The sequence below is a fragment of the Salvelinus fontinalis genome, chromosome 10 (genome assembly GCF_029448725.1).
Source record: "Salvelinus fontinalis isolate EN_2023a chromosome 10, ASM2944872v1, whole genome shotgun sequence".
Taxonomy (NCBI): Eukaryota; Metazoa; Chordata; class Actinopteri; order Salmoniformes; family Salmonidae; genus Salvelinus; species Salvelinus fontinalis.
The window spans coordinates 46,282,575-46,298,353 of NC_074674.1; the positions used below are offsets into that span (position 1 = coordinate 46,282,575).

General features: G+C 45.1%; 1 protein-coding gene across 1 annotated transcript in view; it reads right to left on the minus strand.

The window, feature by feature from the left end:
- The window catches only part of aldocb (aldolase C, fructose-bisphosphate, b), a 50,209-nt gene that overhangs the window by 33,977 nt on the left and 453 nt on the right, over positions 1 to 15,779 (minus strand). The window lies entirely within an intron of this gene.

Below are 15,779 nucleotides of genomic sequence, written 5' to 3' on the forward strand. Positions count from 1 at the left end.
TCACATTTCTTTCCCGTAAAATAACAACTCAATTGTATGTTGTAAGTTCACAACAAGGCATGAACAACATCAGGACACCACTTTTGAGGTCTTGAAAGAAATCTTTTTTTTTTTTTTTGTGGTTAGCCTTTAATTCACGTGTGCACCAGCAAGAGTTGTCACGCCCTGACCATAGTGAGCCCTCTGGGTTCTCTATGGTGTAATAGGTCAGAGCGTGACTAGGGGGGGTTCTAGTTATTGTGTTTCTATGTTGGTATGTGAGTATGGTTCCCAATTGGAGGCAGCTGAAAATCATTGCCTCTAATTGGGGATCATTACTTAGTTTGTCCCTTTACCCACCTGCGATGTGGGATATTGTTTTGTAATGAGTGCCTGTGTGCGCTACGTATTTCACGATCGTTATATCTTTGTTGTTTTGAAGTTTCACTGTAATAAATATGTGAAACTCGACTCACGCTGCGCCTTGGTCCGATTATTTATATAACGATCGTGACAGTTGTTTGGTTAGCCGTTTCTGTAGCGCTCATGTGATGGAGTTATGGAGCAAAATAAATCACCACTGGATTAATAACCATGATTCTGCCAAGTAAGCTACTTTGTACTTTTAATTGAGAAGGTTTTTGGGAAAGCCTTCCCATCTACCTGAAGACGGTTATCATTAGCATCTTTAGCAGCTAAAGCCTTCCCATCTACCTGAAGACGGTTATCATTAGCATCTTTAGCAGCTAAAGCCTTCCCATCTACCTGAAGACGGCTATCATTAGCATCTTTAGCAGCTAAAGCCTTCCCATCTACCTGAAGACGGCTATCATTAGCATCTTTAGCAGCTAAAGCCTTCCCATCTACCTGAAGACGGTTACCATTAGCATCTTTAGCAGCTAAAGCCTTCCCATCTACCTTAAGACGGCTATCATTAGCATCTTTAGCAGCTAAAGCCTTCCCATCTACCTGAAGACGGTTACCATTAGCATCTTTAGCAGCTAAAGCGGTAGAAATGTGCACACCGCAGACACACAGACAGACACAGACAGACACAGACAGACAGACAGACAGACAGACAGACAGACAGACAGACAGACAGACAGACAGGGGCATTACCATTCCGTTGCCTCTTCAGAAAGTTGCAAGGAATACGAATCACTGATGCAATCTGTTCATGACTGAGGTAGTTTCTAATAAGAGGATGGATGGCATTATGCTGTGTTTAGAGGATGGATGGCATTATGCTGTGTTTAGAGGATGGATGGATGGCATTATGCTGTGTTTAGAGGATGGATGGATGGCATTATGCTGTGGTTAGAGGATGGATGGATGGCATTATGCTGTGTTTAGAGGATGGATGGCATTATGCTGTGTTTAGAGGATGGATGGATGGCATTATGCTGTGTTTAGAGGATGGATGGATGGCATTATGCTGTGTTTAGAGGATGGATGGCATTATGCTGTGGTTAGAGGATGGATGGATGGCATTATGCTGTGTTTAGAGGATGGATGGATGGCATTATGCTGTGTTTAGAGGATGGATGGATGGCATTATGCTGTGTTTAGAGGATGGATGGATGGCATTATGCTGTGTTTAGAGGATGGATGGCATTATGCTGTGTTTAGAGGATGGATGGATGGCATTATGCTGTGTTTAGAGGATGGATGGATGGCATTATGCTGTGTTTAGAGGATGGATGGCATTATGCTGTGTTTAGAGGATGGATGGATGGCATTATGCTGTGTTTAGAGGATGGATGGATGGCATTATGCTGTGTTTAGAGGATGGATGGCATTATGCTGTGTTTAGAGGATGGATGGATGGCATTATGCTGTGTTTAGAGGATGGATGGATGGCATTATGCTGTGTTTAGAGGATGGATGGATGGCATTATGCTGTGTTTAGAGGATGGATGGATGGCATTATGCTGTGTTTAGAGGATGGATGGCATTATGCTGTGTGTAGAGGATGGATGGATGGCATTATGCTGTGTTTAGAGGATGGATGGATGGCATTATGCTGTGGTTAGAGGATGGATGGATGGCATTATGCTGTGGTTAGAGGATGGATGGATGGCATTATGCTGTGTTTAGAGGATGGATGGATGGCATTATGCTGTGTTTAGAGGATGGATGGATGGCATTATGCTGTGTTTAGAGGATGGATGGCATTATGCTGTGTTTAGAGGATGGATGGATGGCATTATGCTGTGTTTAGAGGATGGATGGATGGCATTATGCTGTGTTTAGAGGATGGATGGCATTATGCTGTGTTTAGAGGATGGATGGCATTATGCTGTGTTTAGAGGATGGATGGCATTATGCTGTGTGTAGAGGATGGATGGATGGCATTATGCTGTGTTTAGAGGATGGATGGATGGCATTATGCTGTGTGTAGAGGATGGATGGATGGCATTATGCTGTGTTTAGAGGATGGATGGATGGCATTATGCTGTGTTTAGAGGATGGATGGCATTATGCTGTGTTTAGAGGATGGATGGATGGCATTATGCTGTGTTTAGAGGATGGATGGCATTATGCTGTGTTTAGAGGATGGATGGCATTATGCTGTGTTTAGAGGATGGATGGATGGCATTATGCTGTGTTTAGAGGATGGATGGATGGCATTATGCTGTGTTTAGAGGATGGATGGCATTATGCTGTGTTTAGAGGATGGATGGATGGCATTATGCTGTGTTTAGAGGATGGATGGATGGCATTATGCTGTGTTTAGAGGATGGATGGCATTATGCTGTGTTTAGAGGATGGATGGATGGCATTATGCTGTGTTTAGAGGATGGATGGATGGCATTATGCTGTGTTTAGAGGATGGATGGCATTATGCTGTGTTTAGAGGATGGATGGATGGCATTATGCTGTGGTTAGAGGATGGATGGATGGCATTATGCTGTGTTTAGAGGATGGATGGATGGCATTATGCTGTGTTTAGAGGATGGATGGATGGCATTATGCTGTGTTTAGAGGATGGATGGATGGCATTATGCTGTGTTTAGAGGATGGATGGATGACATTATGTTGTGTTTAGAGGATGGATGGATGGCATTATGCTGTGTTTAGAGGATGGATGGCATTATGCTGTGTTTAGAGGATGGATGGCATTATGCTGTGTTTAGAGGATGGATGGATGGCATTATGCTGTGTGTAGAGGATGGATGGATGGCATTATGCTGTGTTTAGAGGATGGATGGATGGCATTATGCTGTGTTTAGAGGATGGATGGATGGCATTATGCTGTGTTTAGAGGATGGATGGATGGCATTATGCTGTGTTTAGAGGATGGATGGATGGCATTATGCTGTGTTTAGAGGATGGATGGATGGCATTATGCTGTGTTTAGAGGATGGATGGCATTATGCTGTGTGTAGAGGATGGATGGATGGCATTATGCTGTGTTTAGAGGATGGATGGATGGCATTATGCTGTGGTTAGAGGATGGATGGATGGCATTATGCTGTGTTTAGAGGATGGATGGATGGCATTATGCTGTGTTTAGAGGATGGATGGCATTATGCTGTGTTTAGAGGATGGATGGATGGCATTATGCTGTGTTTAGAGGATGGATGGATGGCATTATGCTGTGTTTAGAGGATGGATGGATGGCATTATGCTGTGTTTAGAGGATGGATGGCATTATGCTGTGTTTAGAGGATGGATGGCATTATGCTGTGTTTAGAGGATGGATGGCATTATGCTGTGTTTAGAGGATGGATGGATGGCATTATGCTGTGTTTAGAGGATGGATGGATGGCATTATGCTGTGTTTAGAGGATGGATGGATGGCATTATGCTGTGTTTAGAGGATGGATGGATGGCATTATGCTGTGTTTAGAGGATGGATGGATGGCATTATGCTGTGTTTAGAGGATGGATGGATGGCATTATGCTGTGTTTAGAGGATGGATGGATGGCATTATGCTGTGTTTAGAGGATGGATGGATGGCATTATGCTGTGTTTAGAGGATGGATGGCATTATGCTGTGTTTAGAGGATGGATGGCATTATGCTGTGTTTAGAGGATGGATGGCATTATGCTGTGTTTAGAGGATGGATGGATGGCATTATGCTGTGTTTAGAGGATGGATGGATGGCATTATGCTGTGTGTAGAGGATGGATGGATGGCATTATGCTGTGTTTAGAGGATGGATGGATGGCATTATGCTGTGTTTAGAGGATGGATGGCATTATGCTGTGTTTAGAGGATGGATGGATGGCATTATGCTGTGTTTAGAGGATGGATGGATGGCATTATGCTGTGTTTAGAGGATGGATGGCATTATGCTGTGTTTAGAGGATGGATGGATGGCATTATGCTGTGTTTAGAGGATGGATGGATGGCATTATGCTGTGTTTAGAGGATGGATGGCATTATGCTGTGTTTAGAGGATGGATGGATGGCATTATGCTGTGTTTAGAGGATGGATGGATGGCATTATGCTGTGTTTAGAGGATGGATGGCATTATGCTGTGTTTAGAGGATGGATGGATGGCATTATGCTGTGTTTAGAGGATGGATGGATGGCATTATGCTGTGTTTAGAGGATGGATGGATGGCATTATGCTGTGTTTAGAGGATGGATGGCATTATGCTGTGTTTAGAGGATGGATGGATGGCATTATGCTGTGTTTAGAGGATGGATGGCATTATGCTGTGTTTAGAGGATGGATGGATGGCATTATGCTGTGTTTAGAGGATGGATGGCATTATGCTGTGTTTAGAGGATGGATGGATGGCATTATGCTGTGTTTAGAGGATGGATGGATGGCATTATGCTGTGTTTAGAGGATGGATGGAGCATTATGCTGTGTTTAGAGGATGGATGGATGGCATTATGCTGTGTTTAGAGGATGGATGGCATTATGCTGTGTTTAGAGGATGGATGGCATTATGCTGTGTTTAGAGGATGGATGGATGGCATTATGCTGTGTTTAGAGGATGGATGGATGGCATTATGCTGTGTTTAGAGGATGGATGGATGGCATTATGCTGTGTTTAGAGGATGGATGGATGGCATTATGCTGTGTTTAGAGGATGGATGGATGGCATTATGCTGTGTTTAGAGGATGGATGGATGGCATTATGCTGTGTTTAGAGGATGGATGGCATTATGCTGTGTTTAGAGGATGGATGGATGGCATTATGCTGTGTTTAGAGGATGGATGGATGGCATTATGCTGTGTTTAGAGGATGGATGGCATTATGCTGTGTTTAGAGGATGGATGGATGGCATTATGCTGTGTTTAGAGGATGGATGGATGGCATTATGCTGTGTTTAGAGGATGGATGGCATTATGCTGTGTTTAGAGGATGGATGGCATTATGCTGTGTTTAGAGGATGGATGGATGGCATTATGCTGTGTTTAGAGGATGGATGGATGGCATTATGCTGTGTTTAGAGGATGGATGGCATTATGCTGTGTTTAGAGGATGGATGGATGGCATTATGCTGTGTTTAGAGGATGGATGGCATTATGCTGTGTTTAGAGGATGGATGGATGGCATTATGCTGTGTTTAGAGGATGGATGGATGGCATTATGCTGTGTTTAGAGGATGGATGGATGGCATTATGCTGTGTTTAGAGGATGGATGGCATTATGCTGTGTTTAGAGGATGGATGGCATTATGCTGTGTTTAGAGGATGGATGGATGGCATTATGCTGTGTTTAGAGGATGGATGGCATTATGCTGTGTTTAGAGGATGGATGGATGGCATTATGCTGTGTTTAGAGGATGGATGGATGGCATTATGCTGTGTTTAGAGGATGGATGGCATTATGCTGTGTTTAGAGGATGGATGGATGGCATTATGCTGTGTTTAGAGGATGGATGGCATTATGCTGTGTTTAGAGGATGGATGGCATTATGCTGTGTTTAGAGGATGGATGGCATTATGCTGTGTTTAGAGGATGGATGGCATTATGCTGTGTTTAGAGGATGGATGGATGGCATTATGCTGTGTTTAGAGGATGGATGGATGGCATTATGCTGTGTTTAGAGGATGGATGGCATTATGCTGTGTTTAGAGGATGGATGGATGGCATTATGCTGTGTTTAGAGGATGGATGGCATTATGCTGTGTTTAGAGGATGGATGGATGGCATTATGCTGTGTTTAGAGGATGGATGGCATTATGCTGTGTTTAGAGGATGGATGGCATTATGCTGTGTTTAGAGGATGGATGGCATTATGCTGTGTTTAGAGGATGGATGGCATTATGCTGTGTTTAGAGGATGGATGGATGGCATTATGCTGTGTTTAGAGGATGGATGGATGGCATTATGCTGTGTTTAGAGGATGGATGGCATTATGCTGTGTTTAGAGGATGGATGGCATTATGCTGTGTTTAGAGGATGGATGGATGGCATTATGCTGTGTTTAGAGGATGGATGGATGGCATTATGCTGTGTTTAGAGGATGGATGGATGGCATTATGCTGTGTTTAGAGGATGGATGGATGGCATTATGCTGTGTTTAGAGGATGGATGGATGGCATTATGCTGTGTTTAGAGGATGGATGGATGGCATTATGCTGTGTTTAGAGGATGGATGGCATTATGCTGTGTTTAGAGGATGGATGGATGGCATTATGCTGTGTTTAGAGGATGGATGGCATTATGCTGTGTTTAGAGGATGGATGGATGGCATTATGCTGTGTTTAGAGGATGGATGGATGGCATTATGCTGTGTTTAGAGGATGGATGGATGGCATTATGCTGTGTTTAGAGGATGGATGGATGGCATTATGCTGTGTTTAGAGGATGGATGGATGGCATTATGCTGTGTTTAGAGGATGGATGGATGGCATTATGCTGTGTTTAGAGGATGGATGGATGGCATTATGCTGTGTTTAGAGGATGGATGGATGGCATTATGCTGTGTTTAGAGGATGGATGGATGGCATTATGCTGTGTTTAGAGGATGGATGGATGGCATTATGCTGTGTTTAGAGGATGGATGGCATTATGCTGTGTTTAGAGGATGGATGGATGGCATTATGCTGTGTTTAGAGGATGGATGGCATTATGCTGTGTTTAGAGGATGGATGGTGGCATTATGCTGTGTTTAGAGGATGGATGGATGGCATTATGCTGTGTTTAGAGGATGGATGGCATTATGCTGTGTTTAGAGGATGGATGGATGGCATTATGCTGTGTTTAGAGGATGGATGGATGGCATTATGCTGTGTTTAGAGGATGGATGGATGGCATTATGCTGTGTTTAGAGGATGGATGGATGGCATTATGCTGTGTTTAGAGGATGGATGGATGGCATTATGCTGTGTTTAGAGGATGGATGGATGGCATTATGCTGTGTTTAGAGGATGGATGGATGGCATTATGCTGTGTTTAGAGGATGGATGGATGGCATTATGCTGTGTTTAGAGGATGGATGGATGGCATTATGCTGTGTTTAGAGGATGGATGGATGGCATTATGCTGTGTTTAGAGGATGGATGGATGGCATTATGCTGTGTTTAGAGGATGGATGGCATTATGCTGTGTTTAGAGGATGGATGGATGGCATTATGCTGTGTTTAGAGGATGGATGGCATTATGCTGTGTTTAGAGGATGGATGGCATTATGCTGTGTTTAGAGGATGGATGGATGGCATTATGCTGTGTTTAGAGGATGGATGGCATTATGCTGTGTTTAGAGGATGGATGGCATTATGCTGTGTTTAGAGGATGGATGGCATTATGCTGTGTTTAGAGGATGGATGGCATTATGCTGTGTTTAGAGGATGGATGGATGGCATTATGCTGTGTTTAGAGGATGGATGGATGGCATTATGCTGTGTTTAGAGGATGGATGGCATTATGCTGTGTTTAGAGGATGGATGGCATTATGCTGTGTTTAGAGGATGGATGGATGGCATTATGCTGTGTTTAGAGGATGGATGGATGGCATTATGCTGTGTTTAGAGGATGGATGGCATTATGCTGTGTTTAGAGGATGGATGGCATTATGCTGTGTTTAGAGGATGGATGGCATTATGCTGTGTTTAGAGGATGGATGGCATTATGCTGTGTTTAGAGGATGGATGGATGGCATTATGCTGTGTTTAGAGGATGGATGGATGGCATTATGCTGTGTTTAGAGGATGGATGGATGGCATTATGCTGTGTTTAGAGGATGGATGGATGGCATTATGCTGTGTTTAGAGGATGGATGGATGGCATTATGCTGTGTTTAGAGGATGGATGGATGGCATTATGCTGTGTTTAGAGGATGGATGGATGGCATTATGCTGTGTTTAGAGGATGGATGGATGGCATTATGCTGTGTTTAGAGGATGGATGGATGGCATTATGCTGTGTTTAGAGGATGGATGGCATTATGCTGTGTTTAGAGGATGGATGGCATTATGCTGTGTTTAGAGGATGGATGGATGGCATTATGCTGTGTTTAGAGGATGGATGGATGGCATTATGCTGTGTTTAGAGGATGGATGGATGGCATTATGCTGTGTTTAGAGGATGGATGGATGGCATTATGCTGTGTTTAGAGGATGGATGGATGGCATTATGCTGTGTTTAGAGGATGGATGGATGGCATTATGCTGTGTTTAGAGGATGGATGGATGGCATTATGCTGTGTTTAGAGGATGGATGGATGGCATTATGCTGTGTTTAGAGGATGGATGGATGGCATTATGCTGTGTTTAGAGGATGGATGGCATTATGCTGTGTTTAGAGGATGGATGGCATTATGCTGTGTTTAGAGGATGGATGGATGGCATTATGCTGTGTTTAGAGGATGGATGGCATTATGCTGTGTTTAGAGGATGGATGGATGGCATTATGCTGTGTTTAGAGGATGGATGGATGGCATTATGCTGTGTTTAGAGGATGGATGGCATTATGCTGTGTTTAGAGGATGGATGGCATTATGCTGTGTTTAGAGGATGGATGGATGGCATTATGCTGTGTTTAGAGGATGGATGGCATTATGCTGTGTTTAGAGGATGGATGGCATTATGCTGTGTTTAGAGGATGGATGGCATTATGCTGTGTTTAGAGGATGGATGGCATTATGCTGTGTTTAGAGGATGGATGGCATTATGCTGTGTTTAGAGGATGGATGGATGCATTATGCTGTGTTTAGAGGATGGATGGCATTATGCTGTGTTTAGAGGATGGATGGCATTATGCTGTGTTTAGAGGATGGATGGATGGCATTATGCTGTGTTTAGAGGATGGATGGATGGCATTATGCTGTGTTTAGAGGATGGATGGCATTATGCTGTGTTTAGAGGATGGATGGATGGCATTATGCTGTGTTTAGAGGATGGATGGATGGCATTATGCTGTGTTTAGAGGATGGATGGATGGCATTATGCTGTGTTTAGAGGATGGATGGATGGCATTATGCTGTGTTTAGAGGATGGATGGCATTATGCTGTGTTTAGAGGATGGATGGATGGCATTATGCTGTGTTTAGAGGATGGATGGATGGCATTATGCTGTGTTTAGAGGATGGATGGATGGCATTATGCTGTGTTTAGAGGATGGATGGATGGCATTATGCTGTGTTTAGAGGATGGATGGATGGCATTATGCTGTGTTTAGAGGATGGATGGATGGCATTATGCTGTGTTTAGAGGATGGATGGATGGCATTATGCTGTGTTTAGAGGATGGATGGCATTATGCTGTGTTTAGAGGATGGATGGCATTATGCTGTGTTTAGAGGATGGATGGCATTATGCTGTGTTTAGAGGATGGATGGATGGCATTATGCTGTGTTTAGAGGATGGATGGATGGCATTATGCTGTGTTTAGAGGATGGATGGCATTATGCTGTGTTTAGAGGATGGATGGCATTATGCTGTGTTTAGAGGATGGATGGATGGCATTATGCTGTGTTTAGAGGATGGATGGCATTATGCTGTGTTTAGAGGATGGATGGATGGCATTATGCTGTGTTTAGAGGATGGATGGATGGCATTATGCTGTGTTTAGAGGATGGATGGATGGCATTATGCTGTGTTTAGAGGATGGATGGCATTATGCTGTGTTTAGAGGATGGATGGATGGCATTATGCTGTGTTTAGAGGATGGATGGATGGCATTATGCTGTGTTTAGAGGATGGATGGCATTATGCTGTGTTTAGAGGATGGATGGCATTATGCTGTGTTTAGAGGATGGATGGCATTATGCTGTGTTTAGAGGATGGATGGCATTATGCTGTGTTTAGAGGATGGATGGCATTATGCTGTGTTTAGAGGATGGATGGATGGCATTATGCTGTGTTTAGAGGATGGATGGCATTATGCTGTGTTTAGAGGATGGATGGATGGCATTATGCTGTGTTTAGAGGATGGATGGATGGCATTATGCTGTGTTTAGAGGATGGATGGCATTATGCTGTGTTTAGAGGATGGATGGCATTATGCTGTGTTTAGAGGATGGATGGCATTATGCTGTGTTTAGAGGATGGATGGATGGCATTATGCTGTGTTTAGAGGATGGATGGATGGCATTATGCTGTGTTTAGAGGATGGATGGATGGCATTATGCTGTGTTTAGAGGATGGATGGCATTATGCTGTGTTTAGAGGATGGATGGCATTATGCTGTGTTTAGAGGATGGATGGATGGCATTATGCTGTGTTTAGAGGATGGATGGATGGCATTATGCTGTGTTTAGAGGATGGATGGATGGCATTATGCTGTGTTTAGAGGATGGATGGATGGCATTATGCTGTGTTTAGAGGATGGATGGCATTATGCTGTGGTTAGAGGATGGATGGATGGCATTATGCTGTGGTTAGAGGATGGATGGATGGCATTATGCTGTGTTTAGAGGATGGATGGCATTATGCTGTGTTTAGAGGATGGATGGATGGCATTATGCTGTGTTTAGAGGATGGATGGCATTATGCTGTGTTTAGAGGATGGATGGCATTATGCTGTGTTTAGAGGATGGATGGATGGCATTATGCTGTGTTTAGAGGATGGATGGATGGCATTATGCTGTGTTTAGAGGATGGATGGATGGCATTATGCTGTGTTTAGAGGATGGATGGCATTATGCTGTGTTTAGAGGATGGATGGATGGCATTATGCTGTGTTTAGAGGATGGATGGATGGCATTATGCTGTGTTTAGAGGATGGATGGATGGCATTATGCTGTGTTTAGAGGATGGATGGATGGCATTATGCTGTGTTTAGAGGATGGATGGCATTATGCTGTGTTTAGAGGATGGATGGATGGCATTATGCTGTGTTTAGAGGATGGATGGATGGCATTATGCTGTGGTTAGAGGATGGATGGATGGCATTATGCTGTGTTTAGAGGATGGATGGATGGCATTATGCTGTGTTTAGAGGATGGATGGATGGCATTATGCTGTGGTTAGAGGATGGATGGCATTATGCTGTGGTTAGAGGATGGATGGCATTATGCTGTGTTTAGAGGATGGATGGCATTATGCTGTGTTTAGAGGATGGATGGCATTATGCTGTGTTTAGAGGATGGATGGATGGCATTATGCTGTGTTTAGAGGATGGATGGATGGCATTATGCTGTGTTTAGAGGATGGATGGCATTATGCTGTGTTTAGAGGATGGATGGCATTATGCTGTGTAGAGGCCAAACTCAATTACATTGTTTCCAATATGACAGAGATGGAACATTCCGCAGAGGCCTCATCTCGACAGTCTACAGCGGCCTCCCGTTGGGGGCGGGGGGGGGGACATAGAGAGAGGAGGAGGGGTACTCTATAATGACTAATGTGTTTGACACAGTTGGACAACACAGTCCTCTCAGGACGGAGGAGCCAGAGACATTTGGATCAGGGATGGGCAAATTCAGTCCTCGGGGGCCTGATAGTGTCACACATTTGCCCATCCCTGTAGCTAACACACCTGTTGACAGTGACGCTGGGCTTTTAGAGGTTGTGTGTGTGGTGCAGCAAGGAGCCGAGTTTCTCCTTCAGCTCTAACAACCTGTCGTCTCCTTCAGCTCTAACAACCTGTCGTCTCCTTCAGCTCTAACAACCTGTCGTCTCCTTCGGCTCTAACAACCTGTCGTCTCCTTCAGCTCTAACAACCTGTCGTCTCCTTCGGCTCTAACAACCTGTCGTCTCCTTCAGCTCTAACAACCTGTCGTCTCCTTCAGCTCTAACAACCTGTCGTCTCCTTCAGCTCTAACAACCTGTCGTCTCCTTCAGCTCTAACAACCTGTCCTCTCCTTCGGCTCTAACAACCTGTCGTCTCCTTCAGCTCTAACAACCTGTCATCTCCTTCGGCTCTAACAACCTGTCGTCTCCTTCAGCTCTAACAACCTGTCGTCTCCTTCAGCTCTAACAACCTGTCGTCTCCTTCGGCTCTAACAACCTGTCGTCTCCTTCAGCTCTAACAACCTGTCGTCTCCTTCGGCTCTAACAACCTGTCGTCTCCTTCAGCTCTAACAACCTGTCGTCTCCTTCAGCTCTAACAACCTGTCGTCTCCTTCAGCTTTAACAACCTGTCGTCTCCTTCAGCTCTAACAACCTGTCGTCTCCTTCGGCTCTAACAACCTGTCGTCTCCTTCAGCTCTAACAACCTGTCATCTCCTTCGGCTCTAACAACCTGTCGTCTCCTTCGGCTCTAACAACCTGTCGTCTCCTTCGGCTCTAACAACCTGTCGTCTCCTTCAGCTCTAACAACCTGTCGTCTCCTTCAGCTCTAACAACCTGTCGTCTCCTTCGGCTCTAACAACCTGTCGTCTCCTTCGGCTCTAACAACCTTTCGTCTCCTTCGGCTCTAACAACCTGTCGTCTCCTTCGGCTCTAACAACCTGTCGTCTCCTTCAGCTCTAACAACCTGTCGTCTCCTTCAGCTCTAACAACCTGTCATCTCCTTCGGCTCTAACAACCTGTCGTCTCCTTCAGCTCTAACAACCTGTCGTCTCCTTCAGCTCTAACAACCTGTCGTCTCCTTCAGCTCTAACAACCTGTCATCTCCTTCAGCTCTAACAACCTGTCATCTCCTTCAGCTCTAACAACCTGTCGTCTCCTTCAGCTCTAACAACCTGTCATCTCCTTCGGCTCTAACAACCTGTCGTCTCCTTCGGCTCTAACAACCTGTCGTCTCCTTCGGCTCTAACAACCTGTCGTCTCCTTCAGCTCTAACAACCTGTCGTCTCCTTCAGCTCTAACAACCTGTCGTCTCCTTCGGCTCTAACAACCTGTCGTCTCCTTCAGCTCTAACAACCTGTCGTCTCCTTCAGCTCTAACAACCTGTCGTCTCCTTCAGCTCTAACAACCTGTCGTCTCCTTCAGCTCTAACAACCTGTCGTCTCCTTCAGCTCTAACAACCTGTCGTCTCCTTCGGCTCTAACAACCTATCATCTCCTTCAGCTCTAACAACCTGTCGTCTCCTTCAGCTCTAACAACCTGTCATCTCCTTCAGCTCTAACAACCTTTCGTCTCCTTCAGCAGCACCAATACACGTTAATAGGATCACCCAGGCCTGCTGCACGTGCATGACCATAAAGCCCAACTCACCTCCTGTAAACCGTTAGTTAGGCAAGCAGACCGACAAACAGCAGGACAGACAGACAAGCAGGCAGACAGACAGGGTCTCTAGTTATGTCTGGTAAAGAGTATAACCTTAGTATAGTCTGAGTATAGTCTGAGTATCGTATGAGTAGTCTGCTTATAGCCCGGGTATAGTCTGCCTATAGTCTGAGTATAGCCCGAGTATAGCATGAGTATAGTCTGCTTATAGCCCGAGTATAGTCTGCTTATAGCCCGAGTATAGTCTGCCCATAGTCTGAGTATAGCCCGAGTATAGCATGAGTATAGTCTGCTTATAGCCCGGGTATAGTCTGCCTATAGTCTGAGTATAGTCTGAGTATAGCCTGAGTATAGTCTGCCTATATTCTGCGTATATTCTGTGTATAGTCTGATAATAGTCTGCGTATAGTCTGATAATAGCATGAGTATAGTCTGATAATAGTCTGAGTATAGTCTGAGTATAGTCCGATAATAGTCTGATAATAGTCTGAGTATAGTCTGACAATAGTCTGATAATAGTCTGAGTATAGTCTGATAATAGTCTGAGTATAGTCTGAGTATAGTCCGATAATAGTCTGATAATAGTCTGAGTATAGTCTGAGTATAGCCTGAGTATAGTCTGCCTGTAGTCTGAGTATAGTCTGAGTATAGTCTGAGTATAGTCTGAGTATAGTCTGAGTATAGTCCGATAATAGTCAGATAATAGTCTGAGTATAGTCTGAGTATAGCCTGAGTATTGTCTGCCTATAGTCTGAGTGTAGCCTGAGTATAGTCTGCCTATAGTCTGAGTATAGTCTGAGTATAGTCTGATAATAGTCTGCGTATAGCCTGAGTATAGCCTGAGTATAGTCTGCCTATAGTCTGCCTATAGTCTGAGTATAGTCTGACAATAGTCTGAGTATAGTCTGAGTATAGTCTGATAATAGTCTGCGTATAGCCTGAGTATAGTCTGCCTATAGTCTGCCTATAGTCTGCTTATAGTCTGATAATAGCCTGAGTATAGTCTGCCTATAGTCTGCGTATAGCCTGAGTATAGCCTGAGTATAGTCTGCCTAGTCTGCCTATAGTCTGCTTATAGTCTGATAATAGCCTGAGTATATATTACAGCAATGACCACCAGAAATGACTAGTCATGCAGGATAACCTCGCTGCACACAGTAGACATTCCCAGGGACAACGCCCCAATCACCATGACATCACCATGACTCAAGCTAACCTGCTTGAGAGGGTAGTGAGGAGAGGAGGAGAGGGTAGTGAGGAGAGGAGGGAGGAGAGGGGGGAGGAGAAGGGGGAGGAGAGGAGGAGAAGGGGGAGGAGAGGGTAGTGAGGGGGAGGAGAGGAGGAGAGGGTAGTGAGGAGAGGAGGGAGGAGAGGGGGGAGGAGAGGAGGAGAAGGGGGAGGAGAGGGTAGTGAGGGGGAGGAGAGGAGGAGAGGGTAGTGAGGAGAGGAGGAGAGGGGGGAGGAGAGGGTAGTGAGGGGGAGGAGAGGGTAGTGAGGAGAGGAGGAGGAGAAGGGGGAGGAGAGGAGGAGAGGGGGGAGGAGAGGGTAGTGAGGAGAGGAGGAGAGGGTAGTGAGGAGAGGAGGAGGGGGGGTGGAGGAGAGGGGGGAGGAGAGGGTAGTGAGGAGAGGAGGAGAGGGTAGTGAGGAGAGGAGGAGAGGGTAGTGAGGGGGGAGGAGAAGAGGAGGAGAGGGTAGTGAGGGGGGAGGAGAAGAGGAGGAGAGGGTAGTGAGGCGAGGAGGAGAGGGTAGTGAGGGGGGAGGAGAAGAGGAGGAGAGGGTAGTGAGGGGGGAGGAGAGGGTAGTGAGGAGAGAGATGCGTAGTGCTCTGGAGCAGACCCCCCCCCCCCCCCCCCCACACTCCCCGACATTAAGGACTGTCCTCTGCCTATTTACCACATCAACTACTTGTTACCGTAGTTTTCAGTAAATATCGACAATAAGACGGTGCTATGAAAAGAGTTTGCCCTTGTCAGTGTTCAGGTGTCGTTAAACCCGTTACTAGTCCGTAATAAGCGTCTGTGTCCTAGCTAACCGCTCTCTCCTCGTCTGTCTGCAACAGGCGGCCACAACTTCATCTTTAGCTAGCTAGACTACCGCTGCCCTAGCTTCGTCCCGCAACCTCGTTATTTACATTCATTTCAACAGAAAATACTAATTCACTCATAGAAATGTCTACGTCGTGAGACAAAGTAACTGGTGATCCTAGTTCAGATCCAGAGGGTTAAACTGCTGCAACTAACGTTATCTCTCTATATCTGTCTGTCTTCTCTCTA